Here is an 18,726-nt window from a genome sequence, read left to right on the forward strand (position 1 = left end):
TGAGAATAAGGATGGAGGGAATATAAAGATGATGTCAGAGAAAATACTTAATAGTTGACATTTAATTTAGAATTACATAAGAATATAAGAGCCACCCTTATCCATGAGGTATGTTACATATATTGAAGGAATAACAATGAGGAGAAAACTCTTGCCCATAGTCCAGGAGTCTGGGATGAGGTTCTTCTTGAAGGTTTACTTGAACCACTAGTGGCTCAGCTATAATTACTTAGCAATGCAACAGGTCAGGGAGAAAAGGCCCTATGTTGTAGCCTTTTGGAACCACCCTTGGCTCCAGAGTTAAACAGGACTCAGAATTTACCAAGAGGCTGATGGGAGCACGGTATGAACTCAGAGGCCTTTTACAAAGGGTTAGGAATCACTACCTGCTATCCCCAGATGAAGGAAAATGAAATTATAGCAAGAGCTCATAAGTGACAGGTGCAGTGGAAGCTGAGATGAAGCTTCCACTTGATCAAGATCACTTGATCACATGATCACTTTTACATTCTTTCTAAGCTGAGAGACTCACACTCGATACAGAATCAGCAGTGATCACTAGCAGATGTCAACAGCACGTAACCAATTCTATGTCAACCGCACATAACCAATTCTTTGGAAACCGTAGAAATCTGAGGACATAGCACTCAAGATATTTTGTTTGTTTGTTTCCCCTACCACCATGAAACCTTATAAAATAAGTTCCATTTATCCCCCTGACCCCTCCCTATGAATAGGCACTATCTTAAGAAGACAAAAACTAAGAAGGAAAGGTGTCTGAGAGACTAAACATTTTTACCTAGAAGACACTGAAAACCTATATTGGACTAAGTTTTTATCTGAATAAACATTTCATATTTTTTAATGCTAAAAATGGGTAGGATCTTCTAAATTTAATAGAAACATAAAATTTATATTTTTCTGAACATCTAGTAATAAGAGCTGTTCTTTTAAACCTGCTATAAACAAGAGAGTTTGAATCATTAAGTTCACAAAGATGGATCAAGGACCAGGGGCATCTACAAGTCAATGAAGTAAGAGACAGTGATTATACAAAGTCTTGGACCTGACGGTTGGGATAATAAGATGAAGAACATAACCTCTGTGAATCTTCTGGATCAGCCAATAGAGATAAATGTGGGCCCACACTCACATAAAAATAAACAAGCAAACAAAGAAATCCTCTGGGTCCATGTGTTTCCAAATGGAGAGTCCAGAAGAGATATACAGTTTACAGTTGAACAACATGGTTTGAACTAGGTAGATCCATTTATATGCAGATTTTTTTCAATAATTACAGTTGGCCGTCACTATAGGTGGGTTCCTCATTCACATTCATCTGCCAAAAGCAGATAGAAAAATAAGATTTACAGGAAGCTAAATCCGCATATATAGAAGGCCAACATTTTGTGTCCATGATTTCCACAAGGCTGACTGTGGGACTTGAGTATGCGTGGATTTTGGTATATGCGGGCAGTCCTGAACCCAATCCCCTGAGGATACTGAGGGATGATTGTATAGCTATAGATATATAAATATAGATATAGATATATACACCACACACCTGTTCTAAGTGATGCATATATTAACACATTCGATTTAAGTGATAACCCTAACTCATACTATTACTACTCCCTTTGATGGCAGTTGTGGAAAATGAGGCAAAGAGGTTAAATAATACATTCAAGGATACAGAGTTAGTAAGTGACAGAATGAAAATTTGAACCTAGATAGTTTGGCTCCAGCTACTGTGTCCTAACTGCCATAACACTGTTTCTCTTGCTCCAGATTTTGGTCCAATGGACAATGTACTGGAAAGCCTATAGTTTATTCAAGTATGGAACAGAAACTAGGATGTAATTTCCGCAAAGGAGCTCTGAGAAACAGCTGAGATATCATTTAAAATTTATCTGAAATAAAGTATGTTGGCAAATGGAGTAAACAAGGTATATGTGAATTATGTTCTTGGTGAGTTATTCAGATCAGTCTGCTGCATGTAGGCAACACATCAATGCAGATATTGTGTGATTACTTGGTTCATATGCTTTGTTTGATTGGCTGTAATCCAGGTGATGCTGGATGGTATAAATATTGGTTAAAAATCGTTGAATTATATCTTCAAGAAGTAGCCTAAAGTTATTCTCTCTGTGTGTGCCCTTTCAAAATCCAAAACTCATTGAAAATAGTGTATCAGTTTTCCTGATAAAAGAGAAAGAAAGAAGGGATTACTAAATACCTGGAGAGAAAAGTTTTCATTTTTTGGGAGGGGGAGGTAGGTGAGGAGAAGGGTCTTCTCAATAGCAGGAATCTATTACTACTACCCTGTGGTAGAAAATTTTGCATTTAGCAGTGAGGACTTAAAAATAGAGTGTTTTTTGTTTGTTTGTTTTTGTTTTGACAAGGTTTCGTTCTGTTGCCAGGTTTAGAGTGCAGTGGCCAGATCACAGCTCACTGCAGCCTTGACTTCCCAGGCTCACGCGATCCTTCCACCTCAGCTTCCTGAGTAGCTGGGACTACAGGTGCATGCCACCATGTCCAGTTAACTTTTTTATTTCAGCTGAGACAGGGTTTTCCCGTGTTGCCCACGCTGGTTTCGAACTGCTGAGCTCAAGTGATCTGCCCGCTTTGATCTCCCAAAGTATTGGGATTACAGGTGTGAGGCACCGCGCTTGGCCATTTTTGCCAGTCTATGATGATTTCAGTACCTTCCACCTGAATGGAAGCTGCACAGATACCAGCTTTCAAGGAACCTAAATAAGGTCTTGGATGATGTTGATATTAGCCGCAATCATGACAGATTATTCTTGAGTGGAGGTTCCTCCCTTTGATTCTGTGTGCTGTTATACAAGCCTCCAGACTTCTGAAGTGACCTTGGATTGAGATGCTGGTAGAAAGATGAAGAGAAATAAATCATTATTTGATGCAAGACTACAATTGAAAATAATACATGCATGTAGCTAAGACTTTCCAACTTACAGTTTGGGGGTATCTATCCATTCATTCATCAGTAATTTCTTAGTAAAAACCTGCACTGTCAGTACTGTACTTAGTACTGGGAGTACACTGGGAGTGGCTAAAGGTGGTTCCTGCTTTCTGGTAGCTTCCTGTGAACTCTTTGAATTATGATACTTAAGAGTGTTCCTCATTTATTGTTCCGTGGAACATTATTCTGGGCAAGGCTAATTGTTTAGCCTTCACAAAAATCTCAATGCTCAAATGAAGGTAGAAAGTGTTGTTTCTTGGCTCACTCTTAGAGATTAATCGTGCGTATTAGTAATTTAAAGCACAGAAGAGCCCTACAATTAACCAGCCTGTCTAACCAGCATTTTTTTCTCAAACTTATTTGAGCATGAATCATTTTTAAAAATATTGTAACTGCTTATATATTAGGTAAAATACCAGTTTGGGATGCAATGGTCTCTAATATAATGTTCATATGCATTACTATGTTTTGAACTTCTGATCCTTTGTGAATCTGTATCAAATTTGAGTTGCTTCAGTTCTCTGGCTTCTCTCTTTGTTGAAAGCAGAAGCGCATCATTCTGATGATGTTCTTGAAGGACTATCATTTCCCTAATTAATGACTTTGTTCTGTTAGAACTACTGAAACAAAAATCTTATCATCCCACTAATAGTTACAATAAGATATTGACAATGCCGTTTCCTCCATATCAATTTTAAATGCTTTGTTATCCAAATCAATTTTTATAATTTTAATGAATATTTCTAGTTTTGTAAATAAAAAGTAAGAAAATGATGTACCATTCCTTATTTTTTATGGAAAACCTACTGACATATTTGGTATTAATAAGGAGAATTATCAAGCACCTTTATTTAAAAAAAAAATTCTACCTGCATTTAACCTAGAATATGCTGTGGAGAATTGGTCTGTGAGAGAAACCTCACTGTACATGAAAACCTGTAATTCATAGTGCCTGCTCCTGTCTTTCATTTCAGGATTCATATTGGTCACATTTTTATTATCTGCACATATGGTGCATTTACATAAAAATCACATCTTTCTCAATATTCGGTAATGTAGGCCTTTGTTTTTATTTGGTTCTAGCTGCATACATTTCTATCTGTTTGAAGTTTATGTGAGGATTCCAAAATGAACTCACATATATCACATAACCAAAATATAAACTATTAGTTATCTATTGCTGCATAAAAATTTATCCCCAAATGAAGTTCCTTAACAAAAAACTTATCTCACAATTGTGTATGTAGTTCAGTTGTGTTCCTCTGGCTCAAGGTCTCTAAAGACACGGAAGTGAATCAGCTTATCCAAGACGTTATTTAGCCACAGTCATCTTAAAGCTGAATTGGAAGATAATCCACCCCAAAACTTGTCAAAGGGACTGACAGTAGGCCTCAAAAGACGCTCTTTCACACTCACTCACGTAGGTATAGGCAGGCCTCAGAATTTTACTAGCTGTTGATGAGAGATATCAATTCCTCTTCAGATGGACCTCTCTCCTCATAGGGGTGCTTGCAATAGGCTGTTTTTCCACTCAGATGGGGGTTGGAGAGAGAAATAGCAACACTCAGAGGTCAAGGCTGAAGATACTTTCTTTTTATAACTTAATCTCAAAAGTAATATCCCATTATTTCTGATATTTTCCATTCATTAAAAACAAGTCTTTAAATCCAACCCAGACTCAACAGTAGGAATACCAAGACTCAGAGATCACTGGTGGTCACCTTAGAAGCTGCCTCCCACACCCATATTCTGTATTTGGTGAAAAGACAGTGATGTCGCAATTCTAGACTGTTTTCTCTCTTACATTTCCCAAAGAGATAAACTGTTATTTAACTAAACTGATATTTTTTTTGAGATAAAAGAGCTGTTTTATTGATGCTTTGTGTGCTAGATATTTTACATGCATTAACTCATTAGATTCTAAACGGTCCTGTGAAGTAAGTACCATTATCTGAATTTACAGATAAGGAAAGTGAAGCTTGTGGAGGTCATTTGCTCAAGGTTATGTGGATGATGGATTCTTTTTTTTTTTTTTTTAATTATACTTTAAGTTCTACAGTACATGTGCACAATGTGCAGGTTTGTTACATATGTATACATGTGCCATGTTGGTGTGCCGCACCCGTTAACTCATCATTTACATTAGGTATATCTCCTAAGGCTATCCCTCCCCCCTCCACCTAACACACAACAGGCCCCAGTGTGTGATGTTCCCCTTCCTGTGTCCAAGTGTTCTCATTGTTCAATTCCTACCTATGAGTGAGAACATGCAGTGTTTGGTTTTTTGTTCTTATGATAGTTTGCTGAGAATGATGGTTTCCAGCTTCGTCCATGTCCCTACAAGGGACATGAACTCATCATTTGTTATGGCTGCATAGTGTTCCATGGTGTATATGTGCCACATTTTCTTAATCCAGTCTATCAAACTATACTACAAGTCTACAGTAACCAAAACAGCATGGTACTGGCACCAAAACAGAGATACAGACCAATGGAACAGAACAGAGCCCTCAGAAATAGTACTACACATCTATAACCATCTGATCTTTGACAAACCTGACAAAAACAAGAAATGGAGAAAGGATTCCCTATTTAATAAATGGTGCTGGGAAAACTGGCTAGCCATATGTAGAAAGCTGAAACTGGATCCCTTCCTTACACCTTATACAAAAATTAATTCAAGATGGATTAAAGACTTACATGTTACACCTAAAACCATAAAAACCCTAGAAGAAAACCTAGGCAATACCATTCAGGACATAGGCATGGGCAAGGACTTCATGTCTAAAACACCAAAAGCAATGGCAACAAAAGCCAAAATAGATAAATGGGATCTAATTAAACTAAAGAGCTTCTGCACAGCAAAAGAAACTACCATTAGAATGAACAGGCAACCTACAGAATGGGAGAAAATTTTTGCAATCTATTCATCTGATAAACTGATATTTTTTAAGAATGTCAGGCTAAGAGATATTAAATAAGACAGACACAAATATATATATATAAAGGAAAATGTCTCTACTGCAAAGTAACCTAACTGTTTGAATCATCGATATACAAATTCAATTCAATTCAATTCAATAAATAATAGTTTACTACTGTTTGAGAAAACTATTATTAAATCCTGTACAGGATACAAAATGAAAAAGAAAAACGCTATGGTTTTAACTAGGGTTTTTGTTCAGGCTCATCTGCTTATTTGTTGGGTGACTGAAACAAGTTGCTTACAGCAATAAGTGTTCTCATCTCACAGGGATATTGTGAGGTGAAAATGAAATAAAGCGTATACAACCATGTAACTATGTAAAGTTCTTAGCATTATGCCTAGTACATGGTAATCACACAGTAAATAATAATAATAATGATCATAATGATAATAGTAATGTAAGCAATAACCGAACACTTGCCAGAGCTGTTCTAATTGCTATATGACTATTAACTCATTATTTTGTTATTGTTAGTCAAGCACCATGCTGCTCTGGGGTTGTATCATGTCTGTGCTACCTGACAGCTGACTGATTTTTAGTCAAGTTATTTGACCTCCTCTATGCTCCAGGTTCCTTGTTTGTGAAATGAAGATAGCAATAGTGCTGTAGACTCAGTATTGGGAAAGTTTTTTGGAACAATACCTGGTACATTCTAAGTGTTAATTTTTAATGCAAAATATTATCGCATTATAATTATAAAGTAAAATAATTATAATACCTGACAGAAACACTTCCAAAAGAGAAGGACAAAACATAGAGTACTAATGACCTCTTTGTAACGTATGTGGGGAGAATAAAAAACTAATATCGTGAAAAATACATGAAATTTGCTATGGGAGAGTATGTAGAAAAATTGAATTTTAAGAATAGAGTTTATTTGTTTAGGTTTCTTACCTCTTAAGAGTGGTTTTCAAAAGTGTATGCATATGAGAAACACCTTGAAACTTTTCAAACTCTAAACATTCTGGCCCCATCCAATTATAACTTAAATGTTCTGAGGTGGTCTGTCAGCTTTCATGTATTTACTATTTCCTAGGTGATTCTAATATTAGTAGTATTAAAAGCCCATGCCCTAAGGCATTGATTTTCAACTCTTAGCTTGCACCAGATTCACCCGAAGTATCAGAAAGAAGAAAAACAGAGAAGGAATAAAATATTATAGAGAAGCAAAAAGTCTGAATTTGATCTTCTAATATGAATAATATTTTGTTTCTGAAGAATATGGATTTTTTCCATTTATGTTTAACAAATGTCCTATACTACTCAGCTATGTAAAGATAGCTGAATAGAAGTTTGTTTTAAAAGACAGTTTTGGAAAGATAGATGACATTTATGTCTAGAAATGTTACGTAAGAATTTCTTAATAAGGTGCATCTTTAATGGTTACGCATCAGAGACCAAAAACAAACAAAAGATTTACTGGACTGTACATTAAAATAATTTATGCTCTTTCCTAGCCTGCCTAGGGGTAATGCTGAATTATTAGTGATTTATTTACATATTATCTTTAACATTGACTCCTATTGCTGGAGTTACTGGAAACAGGAGGCAGAATTAAAGATGGTTCTCATGCTGTTGTCCATAATGTTGTGCTACGTGCAGGAATCACAAAAGGATAAAGCCAATGTTAAGTTTCATTAATTTTAATTATAAACATGTTGTACTGCTCAATGACATTAGAAAAGGGATTTTAATAAAACCAACCATTCTTCTTAGTTTTATTTCTCCTGATTCCACAGATAAATTTTAAGGACATGTGTAGTTTAAACTGTGTCTAATGCAATGAAGTAGTGGTGCATCATGGCAGGGCCTCAAGCATTTGAGTTAAGCTCCTTTTTTAGAACTGGATACCTAGTTATGACTATCGTTTCCTCATGTCTAAATGAGAATAGTGGCATTTACCCCTCTGGGTAGTTGTGAGGGTTACATAAGATAGCATATGTCAATCACCTATCCTATATCTGCTCATGATAAATGTTAGCTGTGAGTTTTGTTATTATCATCATCCTGCATTTCAGTTATTTATTTATTTCAAGTAAATAAAATGCAATAAAACAGGACACTTTGAAATATAGTAATAAAATATCTATTTCATAAAAGTTACCAGATGTTAAATATTAAAACTTGAATTCAATGCATAATTTGTAAATATCTAACATATATAGAATTCAGTTATATACTATATTATAATTTGGCAACTTCTAACTTAACTAAATCCAAAATTAATCAATCAAATTAAGTTGGCTTTTACCCTGAATGCTGTTAGAATAATCGATAAAGCCTTTTTTTAAAGTTATGAAAATGTTAATTTTTTAGAAAACTTTAATTATGAAAAGTGAAAGCTATAAAATAGAAATGTGTTTTGAAAAAATGATCAAAATTAGCAAATATTAAGATGAACATACAAATTGGTACAATGATGCTAAGTATGATTGGCCTAGAAATACCATTTTCAAAATAGTTGATTATAAGATACTGCAGTTATCCATCACATGCTTTTGTGTATCTATTATATTCTCATCATAGCACTGTGCTTGCCTGTGACAAGATATGTCAGAGATAATGACACATGGTGCTTGTCTTTAGGTAGCATATGGCTTAATGGTGGATACAGAAATGCCTTATTAAATATAAAAAATAATTTAATTTTCTCAATTTTGTTAAGAATAAAAAGAGTTAAGAATGCAAATTATGAGAGAGTATATAAGTCCAGGACCCAGAGGTTTTCCAACGCAAAGGCATGTCAGGTGATAGCTGAAGAATCAGTAGTACATAACCAGGCAAAAATCAGGGGAAAGATTATTCCAGACAGAGAGAATGGTGACATGCATATAATGTGTGTGTGAGTATAACAAAAGAGGTTAAATTAGTGAATTCAGAAGAAATTTTTGCATTATTTGGAGCTCCAGAAAGTGAGTCAGAGATTTAGTCTAAAAAGGCAAGAAAATAAAACAAGAAGTAGAAAGAGAAAAGATTCTATCTAGAACTATGAAATGGGTTGTTTTCTTTTAAATGTATTGTGTTTACTGTAATTCCAAGGACCTTCCCAATATGTTCCTTACATTATGGAAAGGCATTATGAGAAACACACACAGGCACACACAGAGATTAAGTATATAGTAAGTAGCTGCTTGGGAGGCTGAGGGGGGAGGATTGATTGAGATGGAGTCAGGGCTGCAATAAGCTGTGATGGCACCACTGTATTCCAGCCTGGGTGACAGAGTGAGACCCTGTCTCAAAACAAGCAAACAAACCAACCACTGTAAAATACCATCTCACCTCACCTTCAATTGCTATTATCAAAAGACAAAAAATAACACATGCTGGAGAGGCCATGTGGCGAGAAAGGGGAACCTTCACACCCTGTTGGTGGGAATGTAAATTAGTGCAGCCATTTTGGAAAAAAGTATGGAGATCCCTGAAATAATTCAAAATTGAACTTTAGTATGATACAGCAATCCCAGCACTGGGTATATAATCACAGGAAATGAAATAAATATGATGAAGAAATATCTGAACTCTTATGTTTATTGTAGCACTATTCACAATAGCCAAGTTATGGAATCTAAGTGTCCATCAACTGAAGAATGGGTAAAATAATGTGGTATATTTACCCAATGTAATATTATTCAGCCATAAAAAACAAAAAAAACATTAAAATTCTGTTTTTTGAGGCAACGTAAAATTGCGTGGAGGACAATATGTTAAGTGAAACAAGCCAGGCACAGAAAGACAAATACCACGTGATCTCATAAGCGGAATCTTCAAAAGTTGATCTCCTAGAAGTAAAGAGTAGAACAGTTGCTAGCAGAGGCCTAGAGGGATTTGGGAGTGTGGGAATAAGTTGTCCAGTGGGTACAAAGTTACAGTGAGATAGCAAGAACAATGTTTAGTGTTCTGTTGTACAGTGGAGTGACTATAGTTAACAATAATGTATATTTTTAAATAGGTAGAAAAGCGAATTTGGAATGTTCTCACCAAAAAGAAATGATAAATGTTTGAGGTTATAGATATGCTAGTTACCCTAATGATTACATATTTTATACATGTATTGAAACATCACACTGTATCCTATAAATATGTGTAAATATTAAGTGTCAGTAAAAATTTAAAAAGAAAAAGTTTTGTGTTGATATGTTTATGTGTATTGTAGGTAGCAGGATATTCTGCTTCAGGTTGATGGAGGCTCTACCATCTGTAGCACATTGCTTCATTGGTTACTGTGGTAGTGGAAGAAATAACTAGAAGGTTCCATGCTGCCTCCTACTTGCTTTTGCCTAGAATTGACACTCATCTTGCTACATCTTCAGAATTATTTTACAATTACACTTAATATTAAAGTGGAATTGTGGGAAAACACATAGAATTTTATCAAGCATTAAGGTCTCTACTATGGTGCTATAATCCTTTCTTTCTTATATGCTTTAAAAATGTCCAACATGTTCATTTTGCCAATGGTTTTGCTTTCAGCATATGATTTTTTAAATTATAAAGATATATTTAACAATTGTAGACATTATAAAGACATATTTAACAATTATAGAAATAATTGATTTCAGAAGTAACACATTAATAAACATTAAGCCAAAGTTAAAACATAGGCCATTATCACTCCCCAAAACCTTTAACATTTATTTCTAATACATTAGAAAATTGAAATGTTAGGAAAATGGTAAAATGCTACATTCGTAGAAAGTGTTTTTTCTTAGTTGAATTACTAGAAATATTAATATGTACTTTTAAGATTTAATTTAATTTTTTAAGTATGCAATCTAGTTTGGTTTTCTAGGCATTCTAGAATGTAGCCAATTTCTAAAATAAATAATAATCTGGGCCTTCAATACAGCGGTAAGTCCAATTGAAGTTTATATATTGGCTATTTGAAAAAATTTGCTACATAAGAGTACAAGCAGAATTCAAGACAAGAATCAACCATTTCTACCTAGAGAGGTAGTGAGTGTGTGTAAAAGTGTGTGTACTTAAGTGGGTGTGAGGGTAATCATTAAAAGGAGAAAGTATTTAAAATAGATATTGAAATAGAAGTAATATTTCAACTGGAGGTAAAGAAGAAAAAGGTCATTGCAGACTGACGAAACAGGCTGAAGTAGAGCACTGGGTAAGGATTGTCAAAGAGTCACATGAGAGGAATTCAAAGCAGTGCACTCTGGCCAGAATGCAACAGCAGAGTGCCTGGTGCTTTAAAGGGTTGGTTGGAATTAGAGTACAACGTGCATACAATGCTCTGCTTAGGGTCTTGGGATCAGAGAAAAATAGTTTCCATTCAGGGATAGTGACTGTAAGCAAATCCTGGTAGGAAGTCACAGGGCATGAGGAACACACCATTATTCCTTTTGGAAGTTAAGAGGTTACTAGAAATTTCAGTGGTGTGATACAGGAGAAAATAAACTTATCAGGAGGTGAAGAAATGGAAGTAGAAACTTTTAAAGAATGATGACTATTATATAATAGTCTCATTTGGTTTAAAAAGTTAATTTAGGGGTTTCAAAAATATAAAAGTCATTGATTTGCCTCTAAGATCATATATGTTTATTTCACTTTTTAAAAAGAAAGCCCGATGTGTATATCCTATTAATATATCAAAACTATCAAAATTATATATGATCCCTCTTGAATACATTGGCATGCCATCTGCAGAATGTTAGTTTAAGGGTTATAGAATCCTGCAAGAGACACATAGTTATGATGAATACCGTTTGATTTATTTTTATACAAATGTGTCAATGTAGCTCTCTGAAAGGCTTCCTGGAGGAGCCTTTCCCTTTGCCAAAAATATAGGAATGATCTTTCTTTGAGAAAGTCTCATTATTTTCCTGTGAGTAGGTATTTTTAAGTAAAATTCTGTGTCTAATAATATTATATTTTGAATACAGAGGCACGATATGGACAGGGGGAAGGTTTAGAAATAGCTTAAAAGAGATCAGTGATGGAAACAGACAGGTAAGTGTGACTGATGCCAATTTGCTAAGACCTCAGAGGCATAAAACTGCTTCTGCCATCTCCACAGTCTTAAGAGGCTCAGCAGATACTCCCCCTGCCACATGACAGGCCCACATCTGGAGATAACTCTAAGGATAAAGTGACATCTCTTTTTTTATGTTAGCCTGATAGATTTTATATTAATAGTATTTGGCACAATAAGAATATGATTTGTGGGAGAAAAAAATCAGTAAAAATGTTAAATGAAGTGGATAGAGGTTTATGACATAGAGGAAAAGAAACACAATACAAAAATATGTGGCAAGAGAATTTATTGAGTGATGGCATGTGATACACAGCAGGAAATTTCATTATTTAATTTCATACTCTTAATTCCCTTTTGGATCAAGGATTTTAGAATTTAATCATTGTCACAAAATTATTCTTCTAAACATCTTTCTAATAGTAAATCTTAACACTATTTCCTCAATCTTCTCTAAGGGGAAAAGTAAACAACCAGCTGGGCACCACTCTCTGAATGATTTATTGTTCAAACCTAAGATAATTATTATTACTCTGCCATCTTTAACTTTGATAATAAAAGCTGAGTAATTTCAAATCTTGGAACTTCATCCACATCTTTTAATTTATGAAACTACAACTATAATAAGTTGGTTATATCTCACACAAATTTATACTTACAGTGAACTTTTAAAAATATTATTGCATAGGAAAGTGTAATATAATATGCTGTTTTATTTTTGAATGAAGGTTTACAGTTCATCCTTTTATGTTTTCTTTTTAACTCTTAACTCCAAATACTGTTGTCCCAATAGAAAGGGATTTATGTTGGCCTTTTGTGTGAGTCCATTCTCACACTGCTAATGAAGACATACCTGAGACTGAGTATTTATAAGGGAAAGCGGTTTAATTGACTCACAGATCTGCAGGGCTGAAGAGGCCTCAGGAAATTTGCAGTCACGGCAGAAGGGGAAGCAATCACCTCTTTCTTCACATGGCAGCAGGAAGGAGAGAGCTAAGGGAAGGGCGAAGCCCCTTATAAAAACCATCAAATCTCATGAGAACTTTCTCACTATCATGAGAATAGCATTGGGGACATGGCCCCCATGATTCAATTATCTCCCATGGGGTCCCTCACAGGATACCTGTGGATTATGGGAACTACAATTTAAGATGAGATTTGGGTGGGGACACAACTGAACCGTATCACCTTTTAACACCATCACATTAAAAACTTTGTTAGTTCTCTTTGGCTATCTCCAGTAAGTAGTAAGTTGAGCCAAAGGATTATAAAATCAATGATGATAATAGTGTTACACAAGGCAGCAAGTATTGTACTATAATCTAAACAGCTGGCTGTTCAGTTTCATGATTAATCTTATCAAATGTTGCTTAGAGAAATATCTTCTCAATGGTAGCCTAAAATATGGAACATTTAATGCATATACTTCAAGATATTTTATATTTGAACACTCAGATTTTAATAATCTTTGTCTTCTAAGCTTTGGAAATAAAATAAAAGCATGTATTGAGAGTCAAGTGATCCATAACTTGAATTTTAAAAGATGTTTGACATCTAAGAAAAAAAATCATACTGAAATTACTAAGGCATTTTAGTTGAAAAGAAAAAATACATCTAGTTAAAGATAAACTGTCTATCGTAGAAATTTTAGTGGCTCTAGATTTAGGCTTCCCTGTAATAGAATTGGACAGGGAATGTACACACTAGTACTCAATATGTCAATGGGTTTATTTTTTACTTTACAAAATTTCTTTATTCCCTCTAATAACAAATATTTTCCTATCAAAATTATATTTCCTTAACTTTTTAAGTGCAATTCTTATTCTGTGGTGAGAATGAACACACTTCTTTATGCATTTCATTCTTCAGTTGTTTCAACCTAATTGTCAGTATAAAAAGTATGTTGCTACTCAAATGTTCCACAGTTCTGACAAATCACTTTTGTCTCTAATGGTGAACTTGACAAGAAACAAATGCAGGTATGTTCTACGTTTAAAAGTGCTGTGCTAATTCCACAATGGCTACATTCCTTAAGATGAGATACCCATAATCTCCAGCATCTCAATGGTTGCCCCTTTTGGTTATAAAATTATTCATAGAATTTAATTACCTAAATTTCAATTTTAGTTTTTTAATTCTTGTTTTAAATTACCAAGAGATCAGTGTAACAGCAGTGCATATTACCATATTAATTTGAAATTATCTACCTTTGTTGTTGTTGTTCTCTAAATCCCTCTGTTCAGTTAAAAGCCTCTTCTGAAATTCTCTATGTGTATAGTTACAAGAGAAACTATTTTGATTAAAGTAAAATGAAGAAATTACATCCAACAAAACACCCTCTCTCCCAACCTCTCCTAATGCAGATATTCCTGAAACCATAAAGAAACTCTAGAATTCCCCAAAATAGAGCCTGAAACCACGAAATAATTGAGTGGCCACATAACATGGAATGTTAAATTAAATATTGATTTTCCTCCTTCTATGAATAGCTAGGTGCACAAGTAATTGCTGTTTTTGCCTTTAAAAGTAATGGTAAAAGCCACAGTTACTTTTGCAACAAGCTAATAATAATAAAATATTTTAGTAACGGGCAAATTCATATTGAGTAGTTACTAAACCTTTTAGTATTTTTTTCTATAAGTGAAGCTTTTATTTTAGCTCTCAGAACAGTAACTGTAAGACTCTCATATAGTTTACTTTTATTAAAATCTTCTATTGATCTTTTCTAGGTAAAACTCATTCATCATTGAAATACAACATACAGTCACATAAATGTAGTCTCATATGCCAGACAACCTTAATATTTGGAAAAGATGTTTAAAATTCTCTTCTCATTGTGACAAAGAATGTCATAATATTTCTGCTTCAAAGAGTACACTAAAAACTGTTATTGAAATAATATACTGAATTGCATTGTATTATTTATTTAACATTTTTATATCACTTCAAATTCTTTATGTGAATAATAATTCAGCTTATTTTAAAAATATTTTAATGTATATTTTTGATTATTTTAGTTTTATAAATTATCAATTTGTGTTTATACCGTCTAGATTCATGAATTGAGGATTATTGAAGCAAGTCTTAAATTCCTTCAGTCAGTCACCCATGAAAATGAGCCAGTCTGTTTATTTCTTTTGTTCATTCATTTAAATAAATAATTGTGCTTTGTCAGAGATGAATACATTAGCAATAATCATTCAAAAGAGCTATAACTTTGGTAAATACAGAAAATGATGACATGAAATGGTTTATGTGACTGTTCATGCATTTATTTTTTACTGTGTTCCATTTCATGTACTTATATTGGCATTCTTGAATTATCAAATTAATGCTTTATTGTAAGTATTTTCTAATAGATTAGAAAGTATTTTCCTGGTGGTCTTAGTACTATTTAAAATTTAGAACTTTAGTAAAGCAAATAGCAATGGACCACACTTTTATCTTGTAAAATATCCTGCAGAAGCATGAACAGAAACATAAGATACAAATACAGTTTGAACAAAATTGTACTTTTATTGAAATTATAAAATCACAAAGTTTGGGGACAGAGAGATGAAAAACATTATATATATAATATACATATAATGTTCCTACAGTGCTAACTTCTTAATATGTTTATAAGTAAATTGTGTATGTGTGTATACATGCATGTGTAAAAGACATATATATTATTCATGCTTTAGAAGTGATTTAAATGGATTATAAAGATATGTATATCATCCATAATATTCATATTGTAATTATATAGCAATGTAAGATATTATTGTAAGACTGGATAAAAATGCCATAAGCTTTGGATGGGGACCTCCACATTGAAAAGTGAAAGATTAGCTTTAACGTAGTATTTTCAAAGAAAAATGATTCGTTTGAAGGTATTTTATAGAACATTCTGGATAATACAATTTGAACTAAAAGTTACTAATTCTTCAAATTTTTGTTTGAAAAAAACCTAATTGGTAAAAAGGCATCTCAGCCCCTCACTCTACCTCATGTTCCCCAATTAACTCTAAAAAACTCATCCTGAAATCCCAGATATAGACACCATAAATACCACCTGTTCTAGGGTCTCCTAATGTTGACATTACTCTTTTGGATTGGATGATTTTCTGTTGCGTGGAGTTCTCCTGTTCCATTTTACCTAGTAGATGCCAATATTGCCAGCCCTAACCCCCTTCCCACTGTTGTGATATAAACAGTGTCTTTAACCGTTGCTGAATGTCCCGTGGGGATGCAAAATCATCCCAGCAAAGAACTGTTCATCTAATACAGCCTACCTATTTTCCAGGTAATAGGACTATGATGCAGAAATATTCCATGAGTTACTAAATTCATGTAGCTAACTAGAGACATAGCATTAAAGAGAGATGGCTGGGGCTCTTTTTCAGTTGTATTTTTCTGTATTTGTCATAGCTGGCTGAAATATATTTCCTATTCACCCTTAGAATTCATCCAGTCAACAAAAGTTTCTGCTTTAACTTTCTGTAGTCTGAAATTATTATTTTTTATTTTAAGTAATATGTTCATAAGATATGTTAGGTAATATGTTAATATGAATATCCCTATTTTGTGTAAAACATAAAACCAAATATAATATTGTCCACTCATGTAAACTGTGAATATAAATGCACTTGTATTTTAAAAACAAATAACTTGATTATTTAAAGAAAATAATAGGAAGGTCCAATTGCATCAGTTGCTTTCTTAAACAGAGAGCCACTTTAGACCATTATAGGAGCAGGTTCATTTATGAATGTATTAGTTGCTGATTTGTTAGCAATTGAAGCTTTCCATTTTCCACTTTAAAAAGTGAAGATATTAATGTAAATGGGAACCCAAACTTTTTTTTTCCTCCTGTCAGTGACCAGATGGAGTTCAAAGCTATTCAAATGAAATGAGAATCATAGAATTAAAATATTATTTGTAGGGGAATACCGGCTCAGACTTGCCATTTTGTTTTACTTTTGGCATCCTTAAGGTGTATAAAGCACTACAAGCAAACTTCTACCACTTATACAAAGTAATTCATACTTAAGGAAAGGCACAGTAATTGCCTTACTGAAAATGTGACATAAATATACCATTAAACTATCCTCTGCATTTTTATATTTAATATTCATTTATAAAATTCCTCTTATGGCAAATTAGTTTAAGAGAAAACGATATTAAAATAAGTAGACTTGAGCCCCCATTTAAAATCTGGAGTATTATAACCTAGATTTTCTTCCAGAGCAGAAGGGAATTGAAGAGATTTTACAGCAGTATTATCTAACAGTTAGAACAGTACCTTTGAGTTATAGACATGGAATTCAAATTTCTTTTTTTGTCACTTATGTAACTTAAATTAAATTTAAAAATAACTTTTAAAATTGCATTATAGGGATCAATATTACAATCCGTTTGCCATTACTGTGATGAAATGAAATAGTAGTATACTACTATCAGTATATTAGTAACATGAGTGTTAGTTACTATTGTTATTAAGTCATTGCTAGAGTTTGCAAGTAAGATACTAGGCATAAACACTTTAATGTGGTTACATCTTTCGAAAAACGAAACAAAAAATGTCCATAAAATAGAGATAATTATAACATTTCTTAGGTGTATTTCTCTGTCACTTATTACACATGTAATCTGTCTTGTCTGTACAGGAGTATTCCAAACTACTTGGTTATGGTATTCTAAATTTGTCAAATCCCTCTTTTGGGATAGGCTAAATGAATTTATTTATTTCTGTAGAATCATGATGGTGTGTGGATAGTGATTGGGGAGTATGTGGGTTTGTTGAAAGTAAAGAAAGATCATTTTATTCTGTTTTCCAGTGATGGGAAAATATCATGTAATTCCCTCAGTCAAAAGTACAGATGAGTTTCATCCATTTCTTTGGTTCAGAATGACATGCAGAAATGAATACAGTTGAGAGCTAGCCTTTGTTCTTTGGAAACTAATCTGCCTAAGCCTCTATAAACAGGACTAAGGGGAAATTTATAAATTCATTAGACAATCTTAAAACTGAATTTCTATTTATTAAGTTTCCTGGTCCTGACTGTGGGTGATGTCTTAATACATAACTCCAGAAATTCATGAAGTAATGTAGAGTATTCCCTATAAATGAAATAACTTCACACCTGCTTTTCCAACAAAATATTGGTAAAAGATCAAATGTTCTCAGAAAGCTTTTATTTATTTATTTATTTGTTGAGATGGAGTCTCGTTCTGTCGACCAGGCTGGAGTGCAGTGGTGCCATCTTGGCTCATTGCAACCTCTGCCTCCCGGGTTCAAGCGATTCTCCTGCCTCAGCCTCCCGAAGTGCTGGGATGACAGGTGTGAACCACCATGCCTGGCCAAGCTTTTAGATTTTAAAATCCTTTTGAAAAAAATCACCAATAGGAATCACAGTGCACTAAAGACTTGGTTGTATACATAATAGAGATATAATGGATTTATCTTGCTACTAATTTTTTTATTTTTACAGATATTTGTCATTTTTATAAATCATTTTCATTATTTACTAATGGGACTAATAAAAGCATGATGTATATACACATTTTTGGTTAGGTGAATATAGGTACTTATTTAAGTATTACAATAATTTTGGTTAATAAGAGCATTGCTAAGGAACCAAGATCATAGAGTTTACATAAAGCAATTAACAGTAACATTAAACATTAGAAGGGATTGTTGTAAAGCAACATTTTTGTTTCCCTCATTGACTGGCACACCAAGTATTGAACATTGGCAATTATTGTGTTTCGCTGGCAAAAATTTTACTTTG

At 33.7% G+C, this 18,726-nt stretch overlaps 1 protein-coding gene across 2 annotated transcripts in view; it reads left to right on the forward strand.

Moving 5' to 3' along the window:
- EYS (eyes shut homolog) overlaps positions 1-18,726 on the forward strand; it is a 2,056,951-nt gene that overhangs the window by 92,716 nt on the left and 1,945,509 nt on the right. The gene's annotated exons all lie outside the window — the stretch shown is intronic.

Source organism: Hylobates moloch, unplaced genomic scaffold (genome assembly GCF_009828535.3).
Source record: "Hylobates moloch isolate HMO894 unplaced genomic scaffold, HMol_V3 SCAFFOLD_2, whole genome shotgun sequence".
NCBI lineage: Eukaryota > Metazoa > Chordata > Mammalia > Primates > Hylobatidae > Hylobates > Hylobates moloch.